The sequence below is a fragment of the Anomaloglossus baeobatrachus genome, chromosome 5 (genome assembly GCF_048569485.1).
Source record: "Anomaloglossus baeobatrachus isolate aAnoBae1 chromosome 5, aAnoBae1.hap1, whole genome shotgun sequence".
Taxonomy (NCBI): Eukaryota; Metazoa; Chordata; class Amphibia; order Anura; family Aromobatidae; genus Anomaloglossus; species Anomaloglossus baeobatrachus.
This window is the reverse complement of record NC_134357.1, coordinates 252,078,396-252,092,569: the sequence shown is the minus strand read 5'-3', so window position 1 is coordinate 252,092,569 and position 14,174 is coordinate 252,078,396.

The window sequence follows — 14,174 nt, the reverse complement described above, 5'->3', positions numbered from 1 at the left end:
AAGCCTTCACCTCCACTTGAGGAGTGGAGGGGGCGAAGCCTCCATCTCCACTCAAGGGGTGTGGTAGAGAGCCTGGTTGCTAGGTGGCGTAGGCAGGCACAAGGGGAAAAGAGAAGGAGGAGTAAACAGTCTGAAGCAGAGTGTGGAGGAGTGAGGAGCATGGAAGTGGAGCTCAGACAGGAGCAGCAGTGCAGGTCCCAGGAGTGAGCCAGTTTAGTGCAGCAGTCCAGGGAGAGCAGACGTGAGGAGCAGACCCTGGAGCTGTGGCAGTCTAACAGCGTCCGCGCAGTGACTACCGACGGGGGAGAACGGTCACCTGGTAGTGCTGCCCGAACACCACACACAGCTGGAGAGAGAGCAGTGTAGTGGAAAGTAAGGAGACTGTCAGGGAGTACCAGGCCCAAACGGGCGGCAGATCCCGATGCGGGGATAGATCCACCTTTCCTTGCTAAACCTGCCGGTGTGGGGCCCTTAAAGCCCACGCCACAACACCACAAAAGCCGCAGCCACGTAGCCACAGTTAGGGCCCATAGTTCACAGGAGGCAAGCAGCTGGAGTGATCTGGTCCAGGCGACAAGCAAACGGCAAACAAACGAGGGGAGCAGTTACTTCCCTGGGTGACCCCCATAGGGACTAAAAGTCGGGGTTACCACAAACCACAGAAGGGCTAAGGAAGGCGAGTCGGTAGTCACCCTCATCAGTCAGCCTGAAGGACACCTGGTTCCAGCCTGGTTCATCCCAGCTACGCCCGGGTTACTCACCCTGCCACCTTCTGTGAGTAAAACCCCTGAAAGACATTCTGCTTGTGTGGAGTTATTCTGCGCCTTGTGGTTCTACACACCTACACAGGGTCCTGGGGCTTGCCTCACTCTCAGGAGGCTACTACAACTGACTGCACCCACCATCAGCCCCAGGCATCCCTTAACCTGCAGTGGCGGTCCCCACTGACCGCAATTCTGAGAGTGGCGTCACGACAATCCTAAAAGAAGATCTCCTACCTGTGACAAGATCCAGCCGAGTGGAGTCCCTGAAGGTAATGCACCGACACAACACTGGAGGGGCTTCACATCTGGCGTCACGAACAGGATAAGGACTAGACCTGTTCAGACAGGTGACCATGTGCCTGGGCGGTCCGCTTGGAAAATTGGAAGCGCCGCCATATTGCCACCATGAAAAGCGCGCTGAAAAACAACAGCAGCCCGCGCTGGGAGAAGTTACTGCCCACGAAGAGGTGTGGCTACCCAGAGATCCCCTGCAGAGTCCTGACCTCGCAAGTGAAGAGAGCGGAGGCGTTCAGAGACGTCGGGACAGAAAGGGAGCCAGAAGCCTGCTGCTGGAAGAGGCAGAGCAGAAACTGAAGAGCCTGCTACTGGAGGCAGCGACGAGTCCACTGCTGGGAAATCGTGCAGAAGAAGGCGCAGAGGAAATGGCGTCTGAACGCAGAAACCCAGAACCAGGCTCCGCTGCCTGGTGGTATCGGGAGCTTGCCCAGTTCTGCGACCGACTGGAGACCCGGGTCGTAGAGCAGATCAGAGAGGAACGCACGGAGCTTCTGGAGATGGCTGCAGCGGTTCAGGCCTATGAGAGGGGAACCGCACGACGAGTGCCAGACCGGACGGCGACGACTCAGACCCCGATGATACCACCGATGGGTGAGTCCAGTGTTGCCCCTGCCAGCGCGAGTGCCCCGACCCCTGCTGCCACGCCCGCGGTCCCTGAAGAGGCGCCCGGCGCGGCGACGCTGAACCAGGCCGCAGCCACGCCAGGTGCGGCCCGCCAAGCCCAGGCCGCCGCAGAGATGCCCTGCCCGGCCCACAAAGATCCGGCTGCCGCCGCGACCCTCATCCACGCCGCAGGTGTGACGCTGACCCAGGCCGCCGCCATGCTAGGCCCGGCCCGCCAAGACCCCACCGCAGCAGCGACGCCCAGCCCAGCCTGCACAGATCCCATCGCGGCTGCGACGCCAATTCAGGCCGCTGCAGCGATGCCCTGCCCGGCCCGCCAAGAACCGGCCACAGTAGCGATGCCCGCTAAGACTCCAGCTGCGACAGCGACGCTGATCCAGGCCGCCGCCATGCAGGGCGCGGCCCGCCAAGACCAGGCCGCCGCCATGTCGGGCGCGGCCCGCCAAGACCAGGCCGCCGCCATGCAGGGCGCGGCCCGCCAAGACCAGGCCGCCGCCATGCAGGGCGCGGCCCGCCAAGACCAGGCCGCCGCCATGTCAGGCGCGGCCCGCCAAGACAAGAATGTACCTCTGTTTACCCCGGCCTGCAAGGCCAGAGCAGACACCGCTCCCCAGTCTAAGGAGGTCCCTGCTAGGAAGTCCCTGATAGGAGAGGACCCTGCATACTGGAAGCTGAAGGCTGACCTAGAGGCCCAGTTCCCACAGGAGATGGTGGATCGGTACCTGCTCCCTCCGCACACCCCCAAGGTGACTTCTGCAGTAACCACGCCAAAGAGTCCTCCGCCAGGGCCTGCTGATGACCACCCATCCCCGGCGCTGCCACAACAGGAGTGCTCAGAAGAACTAAGGGGGAGGGGAGGCCAGGAAGCTGAGGAGCTGACCCCGGAGCCATCAGCAGTGGATCCATGCCCAGAGCCAGAGATGCTGCCGTATTCCCGCTGGGATGAAGAGGAAGAGTTGCCTAGAAACCTCACCTGGGGGCCTGCAAACAGTGAAGTAACAACCCAGCAGAATCCAGCCCGTAGGACACGGCGCCGTAGCAGAACCAAGCTTTCCCCTGCACCGCAGTCTCCAGAGCAGAAAAACGAAGTAACAGCCAGAGACTTGGAAGAGAAACGGTTCCTGAGAAGGGCCAAATCCCAGGTTAGAGGTCCACTTTGTCGTGGTGTAGTAGAAGACTTCAGCTTGAAATCAGGATATGGCTTCATAGTAGCTCCTGGAATAAAAGAAGGCATCTTTGTTAATAGAAGAGACGTAAGAGCCCATTTGCCCAGAGGACATCCAGGAAGGAACTTACAGATGGGAGATACAGTGGAATTCACAATGCATCAGGGAGAAAGAGGATGGTATGCACTTGACGTTACGCCATGTACCAGAGATTCCTATAGAAACCCAGTTGTCTCCATACCACAAGAAAAAGAAACAGATACAGAAGAAGAAAGGAAAGATAAAGGTCCCACTGATGAGACTACCTCCGATGATGAGAGAAATGAAGAAAACAACAGGTGCCGCAGCCCTACAGGCCCAAGCCCTGGTAAGGAGGAATCTATGTAAAGTAAAGAAAGAAGTACAGCAAGTTACAGTTTTGACCAGTTTGCAACGTTTATAAGTTTAAGAAATGTGCCCACATGAACTAATGTGAGAAACCCATAAACCTTAAGGCTATAAACTGGCTATAGCCACAAACTCTCGCAGTGTAAATAGTTACCCCAGAGGTACCACCACCAGAGCCAGCCTGTTTAGGGGCTTGGCTCACCTGCAACCAGGGAGCACGTCCGTTTATGGGGCCTTGGCTCGCCTGCAACCAGGGAGCATGCCTGTTTATGGGGCCTGGCTCTCCACCACAAAGAGGGTACCTGGTCAGCACCAACTGTGGAGGCCGCCTCTACATCCTGCCAGAAGAGGCTGAAGGCGCGGATCCACCAGGCCAGGTATGCCCTGAAGACCACCAGACCATGAAAGCCGCCTCTACATCCTGCCAGAAGTGGCTGAAGGCGCGGCCAACGTGAGAGGGTTTTGGGTGGGTTAACGGACTTGTGGGTGGAGGGTGGTGATGTATGGTACCTGGTGGTTTTAAAACGTTTTACCATGTTTTACTGTTTTATGCATTTTAAAATGTTGTCTTGCAGCCCGAGGACGTGCTGGTGATAACTAAGGGGGAATGTGGCGCCCCTGACCTGGTCAGGCACCACTGAGTACTGCACCCATGCTGGGGACAGTACAAACAGGTAATCCAGAAGGCTGACCGAGGTGTGACTACACAGGCGCATAGTGATCAGGTCTCACACATGTACCTTTGAGAGGACCCCTGGGGATCCCAGGAGGGGGCAAAGCCTTCACCTCCACTTGAGGAGTGGAGGGGGCGAAGCCTCCATCTCCACTCAAGGGGTGTGGTAGAGAGCCTGGTTGCTAGGTGGCGTAGGCAGGCACAAGGGGAAAAGAGAAGGAGGAGTAAACAGTCTGAAGCAGAGTGTGGAGGAGTGAGGAGCATGGAAGTGGAGCTCAGACAGGAGCAGCAGTGCAGGTCCCAGGAGTGAGCCAGTTTAGTGCAGCAGTCCAGGGAGAGCAGACGTGAGGAGCAGACCCTGGAGCTGTGGCAGTCTAACAGCGTCCGCGCAGTGACTACCGACGGGGGAGAACGGTCACCTGGTAGTGCTGCCCGAACACCACACACAGCTGGAGAGAGAGCAGTGTAGTGGAAAGTAAGGAGACTGTCAGGGAGTACCAGGCCCAAACGGGCGGCAGATCCCGATGCGGGGATAGATCCACCTTTCCTTACTAAACCTGCCGGTGTGGGGCCCTTAAAGCCCACGCCACAACACCACAAAAGCCGCAGCCACGTAGCCACAGTTAGGGCCCATAGTTCACAGGAGGCAAGCAGCTGGAGTGATCTGGTCCAGGCGACAAGCAAACGGCAAACAAACGAGGGGAGCAGTTACTTCCCTGGGTGACCCCCATAGGGACTAAAAGTCGGGGTTACCACAAACCACAGAAGGGCTAAGGAAGGCGAGTCGGTAGTCACCCTCATCAGTCAGCCTGAAGGACACCTGGTTCCAGCCTGGTTCATCCCAGCTACGCCCGGGTTACTCACCCTGCCACCTTCTGTGAGTAAAACCCCTGAAAGACATTCTGCTTGTGTGGAGTTATTCTGCGCCTTGTGGTTCTACACACCTACACAGGGTCCTGGGGCTTGCCTCACTCTCAGGAGGCTACTACAACTGACTGCACCCACCATCAGCCCCAGGCATCCCTTAACCTGCAGTGGCGGTCCCCACTGACCGCAATTCTGAGAGTGGCGTCACGACAATCCTAAAAGAAGATCTCCTACCTGTGACAAGATCCAGCCGAGTGGAGTCCCTGAAGGTAATGCACCGACACAACACTGGAGGGGCTTCACATCGGCAGTGCACGGGCCCCTGGCAGCGCGGTCCCACGTCTTGGCTGCTGGGGGTTAACCCGTTGGCACTTTCCCCTCGCTCCCCTGTCAGCAGCGGGCGGCGTCCCCCCTCCCTCATCTCTCAGGTACTTGCCGTGTGCGGGGGGAGTGAGGAGGAGATGCGAGAGCCCCTTCGGGGACCCTCCGCGGCAGTGACGTGGGCAGCGGCGGTACTCAGCTGCTGCTCCGGCCGCGGGAGGAATCCCCGTCCGGGCCGCGGCAGCCAGGAGGGGGGCGTGGCTAGTCTGTGGCCTACTTCCGGTTCCGAGCCGCGGCCTGGATTGCTGGATGCGGCGGCTCCCGGACGGGGAGAGCGCCCGGCTGTTGACGGAGGTCAGCTTTACCCCTCGCGGACAGTGGGGAGGCCGCGGAGCTGCAGCCAGTGGTGGGTCCGGCACCAGGGCAGGCGGGCCTGGGGCGACGGGTGCCCAGGAGGCGTCGGTGAGTGGGGGTGACGGCAGGGGCCCTGCAGTTCCTGCCCGGTCACCCAGATCAGGGTGCAGCTCCCGGCCGCGGCGGTCTCCCCCAGGAGGGGGAGGGCCCAGCGGACAGAGGCTTTCATGGGCCCAGGAGGGCTGGATGCGACAGCTCCTGGCCAGGAGAGCGCCCGGCGAGGACGGAGGCCAGCATTACCCCCCCCCGCGGGTGGAGGGGGGGGCCGGGGGGCTGCAGTTAGCAGGGGGTCCGGCACCAGGGCAGGCGAGCCTGGTGCGACGGGTGCCCAGGAGGCGTCGTACGTGGGGGTGACGGCGGGGGCCCTGCGGTCCCTGCCTGGTCACCCAGAGCAGGCGTGCAGCTCCCGGCAGCGGTGGTCTCCCCAAGGAGGGGGAGGGCCCGGCGGACGGATGCTTTCTGGGCCCAGGAGGGCAGGATGCGGTGGCGGCTCTAGATGGGAGTCTGCTGGCAGTGGGTCGGGCCACAGGTACCCCCCGTCCTTGCAGGCAGCGGGGGGGGTCGGGCCAGAAGATGAGGCCCGCGGTGGCAGCCCGTGGGACGGGACGGTTTCCAGGGTTGTCGCCGCGGGACAGAAGATGGAGCTTGGAGGATGGTGCTTACGCGGCGTACCAGGAGGACGGCCGTGGTGGTGGCAGCACTTCGGCAGCGTCTGCGTTACATGAGCCAGAGGCGGTCGGCTCCAGCGAGGAGGAGGAGGAAGCAGCGACGGAAGAATCAGATGTCCGGATGGCGGAGGATGGCGTGACTTTTATTCCAGGATACGCCGGATCGTGGTCGGGTGAGATGGCCGTGGATTCGGCAGGGTTGGGGCACAGTTGGTGGGGGGGGGGCGGCTGCGGACACGGAAGCGCCGAGTGGGTCTGTGATTTTGACCAGGTATGGGGTTTTACTGCAGTGGTGTATACGGTTGTGGAGAGTGCGCATGCACCGCCGACGGCATGGACGGGATCGGTGGTTAGTAGGCGCAGGTGCGGCAGGCAGAGTGAGGGCCCATGAGGTGGCAGGGGAGCATTTTCGGGCAGAGGCGGCAAGGGCTGTGACAGAGTAAGTGGTGAGGAAAGAAGAGGGGGATGAGGCGGTGCGTCTGGATGACAGTGGCCAAGTGTGAGAGGTATGGGTGCTTCGAAGGCCCGCTGGGGGGGGCTCACCTGCTGGAGGATGTGAGGGATAAGATTTGAATGGGGAGAGTGTAGAAATAATTTCGCTGCTCCCCCTGGAACAGATTCACCTGGATTAGGTTAAGCCAAGTGATTCCAGGAAGGATAAGTAGAGGGAGGGGAGCGCCGGTGGAGGCTCACCCCTCGTACATTTGCAACGTGGCTGCGGGCATTTGCGTTTTTGGCGAGTGTATCGGGGGAAGGAATTGGGTAATGGTTCGGCATGGTTTGGTTATATGGATCCATTTGGGGTGGCTTGTTAGGTCATATTGCGGTTTAGTCTGGCTTCTGTACGCCGAGTAATTTCAGCAGGGGAAGGTGTTACGTGCCAGTATGCGGTAGGATCATACGGGCACATCCTTATGGCTGCAGTGGATGGCGGCTCCTAGTCAGCCCCTTTTGGGGGGCAGTTGGGTGTTCGGGACTTGGAACCCCGGCGACCCGGACAATGAGGGTTTTTGGGGGCAATAGAATGATGGGTGGTGCAGATTTGGCACAGCCGGTTGTCTTAAGCATAAGTGTTCGGGTTGTGGTAAGGAACATAGTAATTCTGCGTCTTTCTATTTGTATTGGTGGATCTTCGCCTCCTTATTGGAAATTTGCGCTGGGCTAGGGGACACCTGGATGTTGTCAGTGGAAAGAGGGGTCAGGAAGTGGCTTTGGGCAGGATGGGTGGGCCATTCGGGGCCCTCCTTCTCATGATTGGGTTTCTCTGTTGGGGGTAGTGCCGGAAAGGAGCTGTATATATATTTTGGCTTGTTCAAAACTTATCTTATCTGGAGGAGTCATCGGTGTAGGCCTGCTTGGCTCCAGAATTGTCGGCGGTTTATTATGTGTCGTTTGACAGAGTGTGGGATTTGGTAAAGGCGGTGAGCCGTGGAGCATTGATGGCAAAGGCGGATTTGGAGGCGGCATTTAGGTTGTTACTGGTCCACCCTGCTAGCTAGCAGTTCTGGTGCTGCGGTGGGGAGGGGAGTTATTATGTTGATCGGTGAGTGCTGATGGGTTTTTGTTCCATTTTATGTTCCTTTGGAGGCGGTTATTTCTTTGTGGAGTGGTTTGTGCGTGGTGTGTCCAAGCTTACACCACTCATTCATTATAGGTTGATTCTCTTTTCCATCGGGTTGGCGGGTTGATGATTCGTTTGGGTTGATTGTTTCATTGCAGATGGTGGTGGATACTCTTTTGGCATCCTGTTGGCGCAGGCGAAGACTGAGGGTCCAACGCCAGTGATACGGTTTGTGGGGGATAAAGTTTGATGTTATGGTCAGGGAGGTAGGCTTCGTGGGTAATGGTGTGGTCCTATGGGCTGCGATAGAGGCAGTTAGGTCAGCTAAGACGGTGCGGTTTCAGGTGGTGCAGTCTTTGCTGGAGCGGTCGAACCGCGGGTGCAGAGTTACGCCGCTGGGGCGCGTGTCTGCTGGACGGCTGGCGATGTCTGCGCCAAGGGTGCAGCATCGGATCATTTGTATGGGTCACGAGGGAGATCAATGATGATCTGATGGTGTAGGAGGTTTTTTCTTACGGTGATTCAATGGCCGCGGATTGTGGCTGGGTAAGGTGGTACCTGATGGAACGTTGCTGCTGTACTCGGCTGCAGCGGGTCCAGTTGTTTTCTGGTTGGGCATTGTGGGTAGCGCTTTCAATTGGTGGTAGGGGTCGAGTTGTGGAGGTTGGCAGTTTTTTCCGAGAGGAAGGTGTGCTGTCATTCTGACTATCAGTTGGTGGAGAATTCGATTAATAGTTGGTTTGCTAATTCTGGGCCAAGGGTGGCGTACTTGCGGCATTTGGTTTCTCAATTGAATGCGATTAAAAAAAAAAAAAATGTTATGCGTGGCGCAACCCGTACCGGGGGTTCGCCAAGGGAATAGCTGCTGCTTTGTTTCCTTCCAGTTCTGCAGGTCTCGGGAGTTGAGGCCGGGTAGCAGACGAGGTGGGAACGGTGTGTCCGGAGGGCTTGTGGAGTCTGGGGAGGCTGTGTTTGGGAGTGGCTCGGAGCTCAGTGACTGAGGTTATTTGGTGCTGATATCCAGAAGTGTGGGTGGCATGGATAACGTTGTTTGGGGCCATGTTTGAGGAGGGCCCGGTGGAGTATTTGATGGTGGCGTTGGCAGTGGTGAGTAACGGTTTTCAGGTTGCTAGGCCGGCGTCAGCAGTGGAGCAGAGGGTGGCAGCTGTGGCTGTTTAGTTGAGGATTAGATGTGGAGAGATGTTTTTGCAGGATCTTAGTGCGCGGCATGCCTTGAAGGGTTTGTCGTAAGGGTGTGAAAGAGCGGGACACAAGGGTCCATCTCCGGTGTTTTGTTGCAGCGTTTAGTGAGTGATTTGTGGTTGCTATGTTCATCTGAACACGAGCGGGTTTTGTTTCCTCTTGTCCAAAACTGTTGTGTTAGCCTTGTATGGGGCTTTGAGATTGTGGGGTTGGTCAGCCCATCTACGGTTAAGAGCGGAGGTTGGATGTTGGAGGATGTTTCCGCGGTGGTACAGTGGGTTGAGCGCCGGCTTCGACGCTCACTGAATCAGATTAGGCGGGTTGTGAAGGTTGGTGTTGTTATACGCGGTCCCGGGTGCGGAATTATATGGTGAGGACGCCCAGGCTCATTATTGTGTCACGTTTGTTAAGGTACCATTTTGTGGCAGTGCTGCAGACTTGATTGCAAGCGGCGGGGGTGGGCGCCCGGAATACTACGGGTCGTATTCCTTTTGGATTGGGGCTGCCACGGAGGCCCCTCGGCGTGGTCTCAGGAAAGAGGTTGTGAGACGTATTGGGAGGTGGGAGTCCTCTTGTTTTCGGCGTTACGTTCGGCCTCAGTTGTTATCGCGTTAAGGCCAATGGGGGGGTTTGAGTCTTTTGGCAGTGGAATATGTTGGCGTAACCGGTTGGTTGTATCTGTGGGTTTATGACCTCTGGGTTTTGTGGTGAGGGTGTGCCTCATTTGGCTATTTGGGCATTCGTTGGTTCTCGGGGCCTCAACGGTCTGAGGCTCGCCCGAATTTTTTGCCAGCTGGGTCTGGACGGGTCGAGGGTACTGGTCCTGTAAGTGGGAGGCAGCGATTTGGTGGCCCGGGCATCTCGAGAAGTTATTTATGAATGTTTAAAAAAAGAAAAAAAAAATTTTTGGTTTGTTGCGTTGTGGAAGACATACCCGGGCTTAATCGTGGGGTGGTTTTGGATAGTGTGGCCAGGTTGGAATGGAGTGGGGCTCGTGCGGTAGGCAGTATCAATCGAGCCTTATTGGGGGGCGGCGCCAAAAGTTGGTGTCGCTGAACTGGTGGTTTCGGAGATGCGATGTGGGTGCATCTTAACGTTCTTGGTGCTGTTTTGTGGACGCTGGGATTGCGTGGAGGTGTGGTACAAGCTTTTGGTGTGTGGCGGGTCCAGGCCACGTAAGGAGTCACGTGCCCTGTCCTGTGGCGGGGGGTAGGTCTGGTCCAGAGGCGGTTGAAGGCAATGGTAACTGGACAGAGAGACACCATCTTGGTATGGTGGCTCCAGGTTCCGGGATGTTGCAGGGACGGGGTTCTGCAAAGTTGGGGGTATTAATCCGTTGGTGATTAATACCTCATCTCTGGGTCGGTGTGTTGCGGCCAGGGATATTGGGGTGAGAAGTGGTTCCTGGACTGGGCCTACTCAGGGTTATATATTTGCTGTATTGGTTACTGTGTTACCTATTGTTATTTGTTGGGGTCACCCGTTGGACGGCGCCCCCTTGTGTTAGTATGTAAATAATAGGTAATAAAGGCTGCTGTGGCCAATTTTAAACCAAGTCACATGCAGTTCGTGTATTATTTACAGATGGTATTGGTGGGTAACACACACACAGCACGACTGGAGAATCCTTCCTCAATGGTCATGTAGTCCTCCATGGATACCATCAGAAATAATTGCATACAGTGCAATAGCTTAGAGGGTGAGGTATTCTCATATAATTATACTTAAAGGGAACTTGGCAGCAGGTTTTTGCTGCTTCATCTGAGAGCAGCATGATGTAGGCAAAGAGATTCTGAAACTAACCCGCATTAACTTAGATTACTGGGTGCAGCCATTCGGAAATAATGAAATAATTGAGTGTGGCAGAGCTGGGAGTTGTACGCACCCACACCAGGCTCTCAATAGAGATAGTACATTGAGTATGAGGTGTCAATCACAGCGGGTAGCATGCCAGAAAACTTGGCATGTGACATTTTGGTTCTCTAATGCTAATCACAGGGTGATAATTGATAAACACTGTAGTTTAGGTAAATGTGGCATCCCTGAGGCTTCAGGCACCACAGGTTACTGCACCTCCTTTAGGGTGTAGTGCTTATCCTGGGTCCAAGGAAGGTCGGCACCGTTTCCATCAACATACACTTACATAGACAGTGGGTTGCTCTCCCCAATGGGGACCAGGCCGGGGTCGGGTCACAGAAGGGAGTCACCGTAGCAATTGGGTTTACAGGACGTCACCACACTAGGGGCTCCTGCTCCACTGGAACCGGGATTCAGGGTCAGGGAGAAGCAACCACCAGGAAGGGGAGTTAGGAGCACACAGGGGACGAAGCAGGTTGACCTAATGAGAGTAGTGAACCAGCCAGTGGCAGCGGCTGGGGGGCAGCAACTTCCAACACACAGCACAACTAGAGGGAGAACAGCTACAGACGCCGAACAGAGCGGTCATGCCGCAAGGCAGCTATGTGGGCCAAGGCATTTTCAACACGGTTGCTGAGGAGAAGCAGGAGGCTGCTTCCACAGGATCGGGGCTGTCGGGGTACAGAACCCTAGGGCAGGCATACTTCACGTTGTCTACCAACTCTGCAAGGGTTGCGGGAACAGGCTAGAAAAGTCACCTGTCCTGTCCCACTATTCCTAGAGCCAAATAGCATGCAGGATCCGGGGCTGAGCTCTTCGACCGGCCCCATATCGGAATTGCGCTATCAGCATACAGGACGGGACACTTTATTGACACCGGGATCCCCAAGTGCTTCACACCACGGGGATCCGATACTTAGTGCATCAAAGGAGGAAGGGCCCATAGGCTGACACACACTGGACCTGACCTTCTGCGGATTCGGGATCAGCTGGAGCCCATCGTGGCAGAGACCGATACTCTGGAACAGCGCCTGAACAACCAGTTAATAAAAGACCTGGAATGGCAACCCCTGTCTCTGCCTCTCCTTTGCCAGCGCTCAGCGCTGTGGCGCCTATGGGGACTACCACCACACCCGTCCATCCTCCATCATCCTCCCCAGGGTAACCCTGCTTCGCCTGTGGGGAGCAACACCGTCCAGGCTGCGACCTTTCCCATAAGCCCTGGAGTGCAGCACCCGCAGCCGTGGCCCATCTCTGGCCGTATACCACAGGTGGTGTCACGATCTAAAAAGACTTTCCTCACCATCACTACCACCCCCATCCTTCATCCTTCCTTCCGTCTACCGCTTCCCTCCCTTCTGTGTGCCTCAGGGTCACGAAACTGGGCCAGGCCAGCCTGTGATGACGCGGAGTATCTGCACTCCCGGCCCGGCGACGAGTCGGGTGAAAACCTCCAAACCCCAGGGTGTTACATAAACAATAGCTCACACAGAGAAGCACAGTTTTTTTTCTTTTATAACCCTTGCAGCATGCTGTCCTCAGCTTACATAGAAAAATCCTGCTGACAGATTCCCTTTAAAGGGATTGTCCAGGTATGGGAGCAAAGTCTGCAGTCACTCTGTGTGACTACAGATTTCTGAATTGTGACAGTGTACAGTACGCTTGTTGCTTTGATTTCTTGGTATTGTCAGTACAAGTGTAGCGCCCCTGAGACACTCAGGGCACTACAGGGAACTGCATCCTCACGGGGATGTAGGGCCTATCACCTGTGACCTGGAACACCAGTGCCAGCAACACCCACACACACCAAAATCCTAGTTACCACTCCACAACAGGGGGCACTGACTAGTCAAACAAGGGGAAGGGCCACCTAGAGGGCGGAGCCGGACCAGGGAACTAGACAGCCTGGTGGGAGGGGACAGCAGTATGTTGAGTAGTAGGAAGTGAAAGAGGAAAGAAGTGCCTAGAGCTGGGTCGTATTACGGTGGCCTGGGGGCACAGAAGAGTGGTCGCCAGGGCGGGTACACTCGGGTACCACTGGGACCAGAGCACGCACGGGGCACAGGGCCCTAGGTCAGGCGACAGTTTCAGACGGCCTGGCAAATACCTGCACAGTATAAGGACCTTCATGGATCTCACTGACCCACAAATCCGGGGGCACCAGCAGTAATGAAAGGATCAGGGTTCAGGACAAAGACCAGCCCTACAGGGTCCACACTGCCCGCCGTAAGGAGAAGGAGACTGCCACCGCAAAGGGACAGTCTGGCCCCAAACGCTCCACGCTACAGGGACCCAACCACACTGAGAGTACCAGGGACAGAGCAACCGAGTCATCAACTGACACTGGCAATACAAGGACCTGAACCAGCCGTCCAAGGGTCCGGAGTGAGTATAGACTATTAATTACAACCCACGGTGTGGCCTCCCTTATTACTCCATCATACATCTCCTAGGCTCAGCCCTACCTGTGGAGGGCCTACCACCATAGCTGCCATTACCACTAGCCCTGGGGAATAATAAACTCAGCAGCAGCGGTTCCACAACCTTAACCGCAACCTGCAGGTGGCGTCACACAAATGACTTTAATCTCCCCTGTAAATATTCCCCATTAAAAAGCACGCAGGGCACAGGATCAGGCAACGACCACCAATGTGACATTCCCCAGTGATACACGGCTCGGGAGTGAGTACCCCATTCCCTGGGCAACACACAAGCAAGTAGTTGGATACTTGCAATTGGGACGCCCTGGCGCCGCCAGGTGGTCACACACCAATTAGGCCACCACACAACATCTTCCCTCACAGGGTTACATCTTGCCAACCAAACCCTAGTCACCCCCCCAGGGTAGGACAGGCACACCAGTGGGCGGGACCAGGTGGATGGAGAACGCCCACCTAGGGGTCTAGAGAACCCGGGGCGGGAAAAGGAGTAGTGGAGTTGTATGGAGTTGAAGTTGAAAGTTGAGTAGAGCTCATGGCAGAGTTCAGTCAAGTAAAGTTCTAGTTGAAGTGGAGTGCCAGTGAAGTCAGAGAGGAAAGGTGTCGGGGTTGGAGCCCCGGCGTACTGGCTAGGTGGCAGACGGTGGTCCATGTCTGTCAGGAGACGGGAAGACAGCTGCCGGAGATCCGAGGTGGACCAGAACAGGGTAGGAGCCCGCCGGTACCGACACCGGAGAACCGACCCGGAAACTGTGCACAGAGGGGGTACTTGGACCCTGAAGCCAGGACCGAAACCAACGGCCTCGCTAATTAACCAATTAAGGACAGGATTACAGGTCCTGTCCCACCCAAAGTCCCAGAAAGACAGACAACAGCCCACCGCGGGGGATAGGGCATCCGCCAGGGCCCGGTAGATCCCAAGGGTCAGCGTATG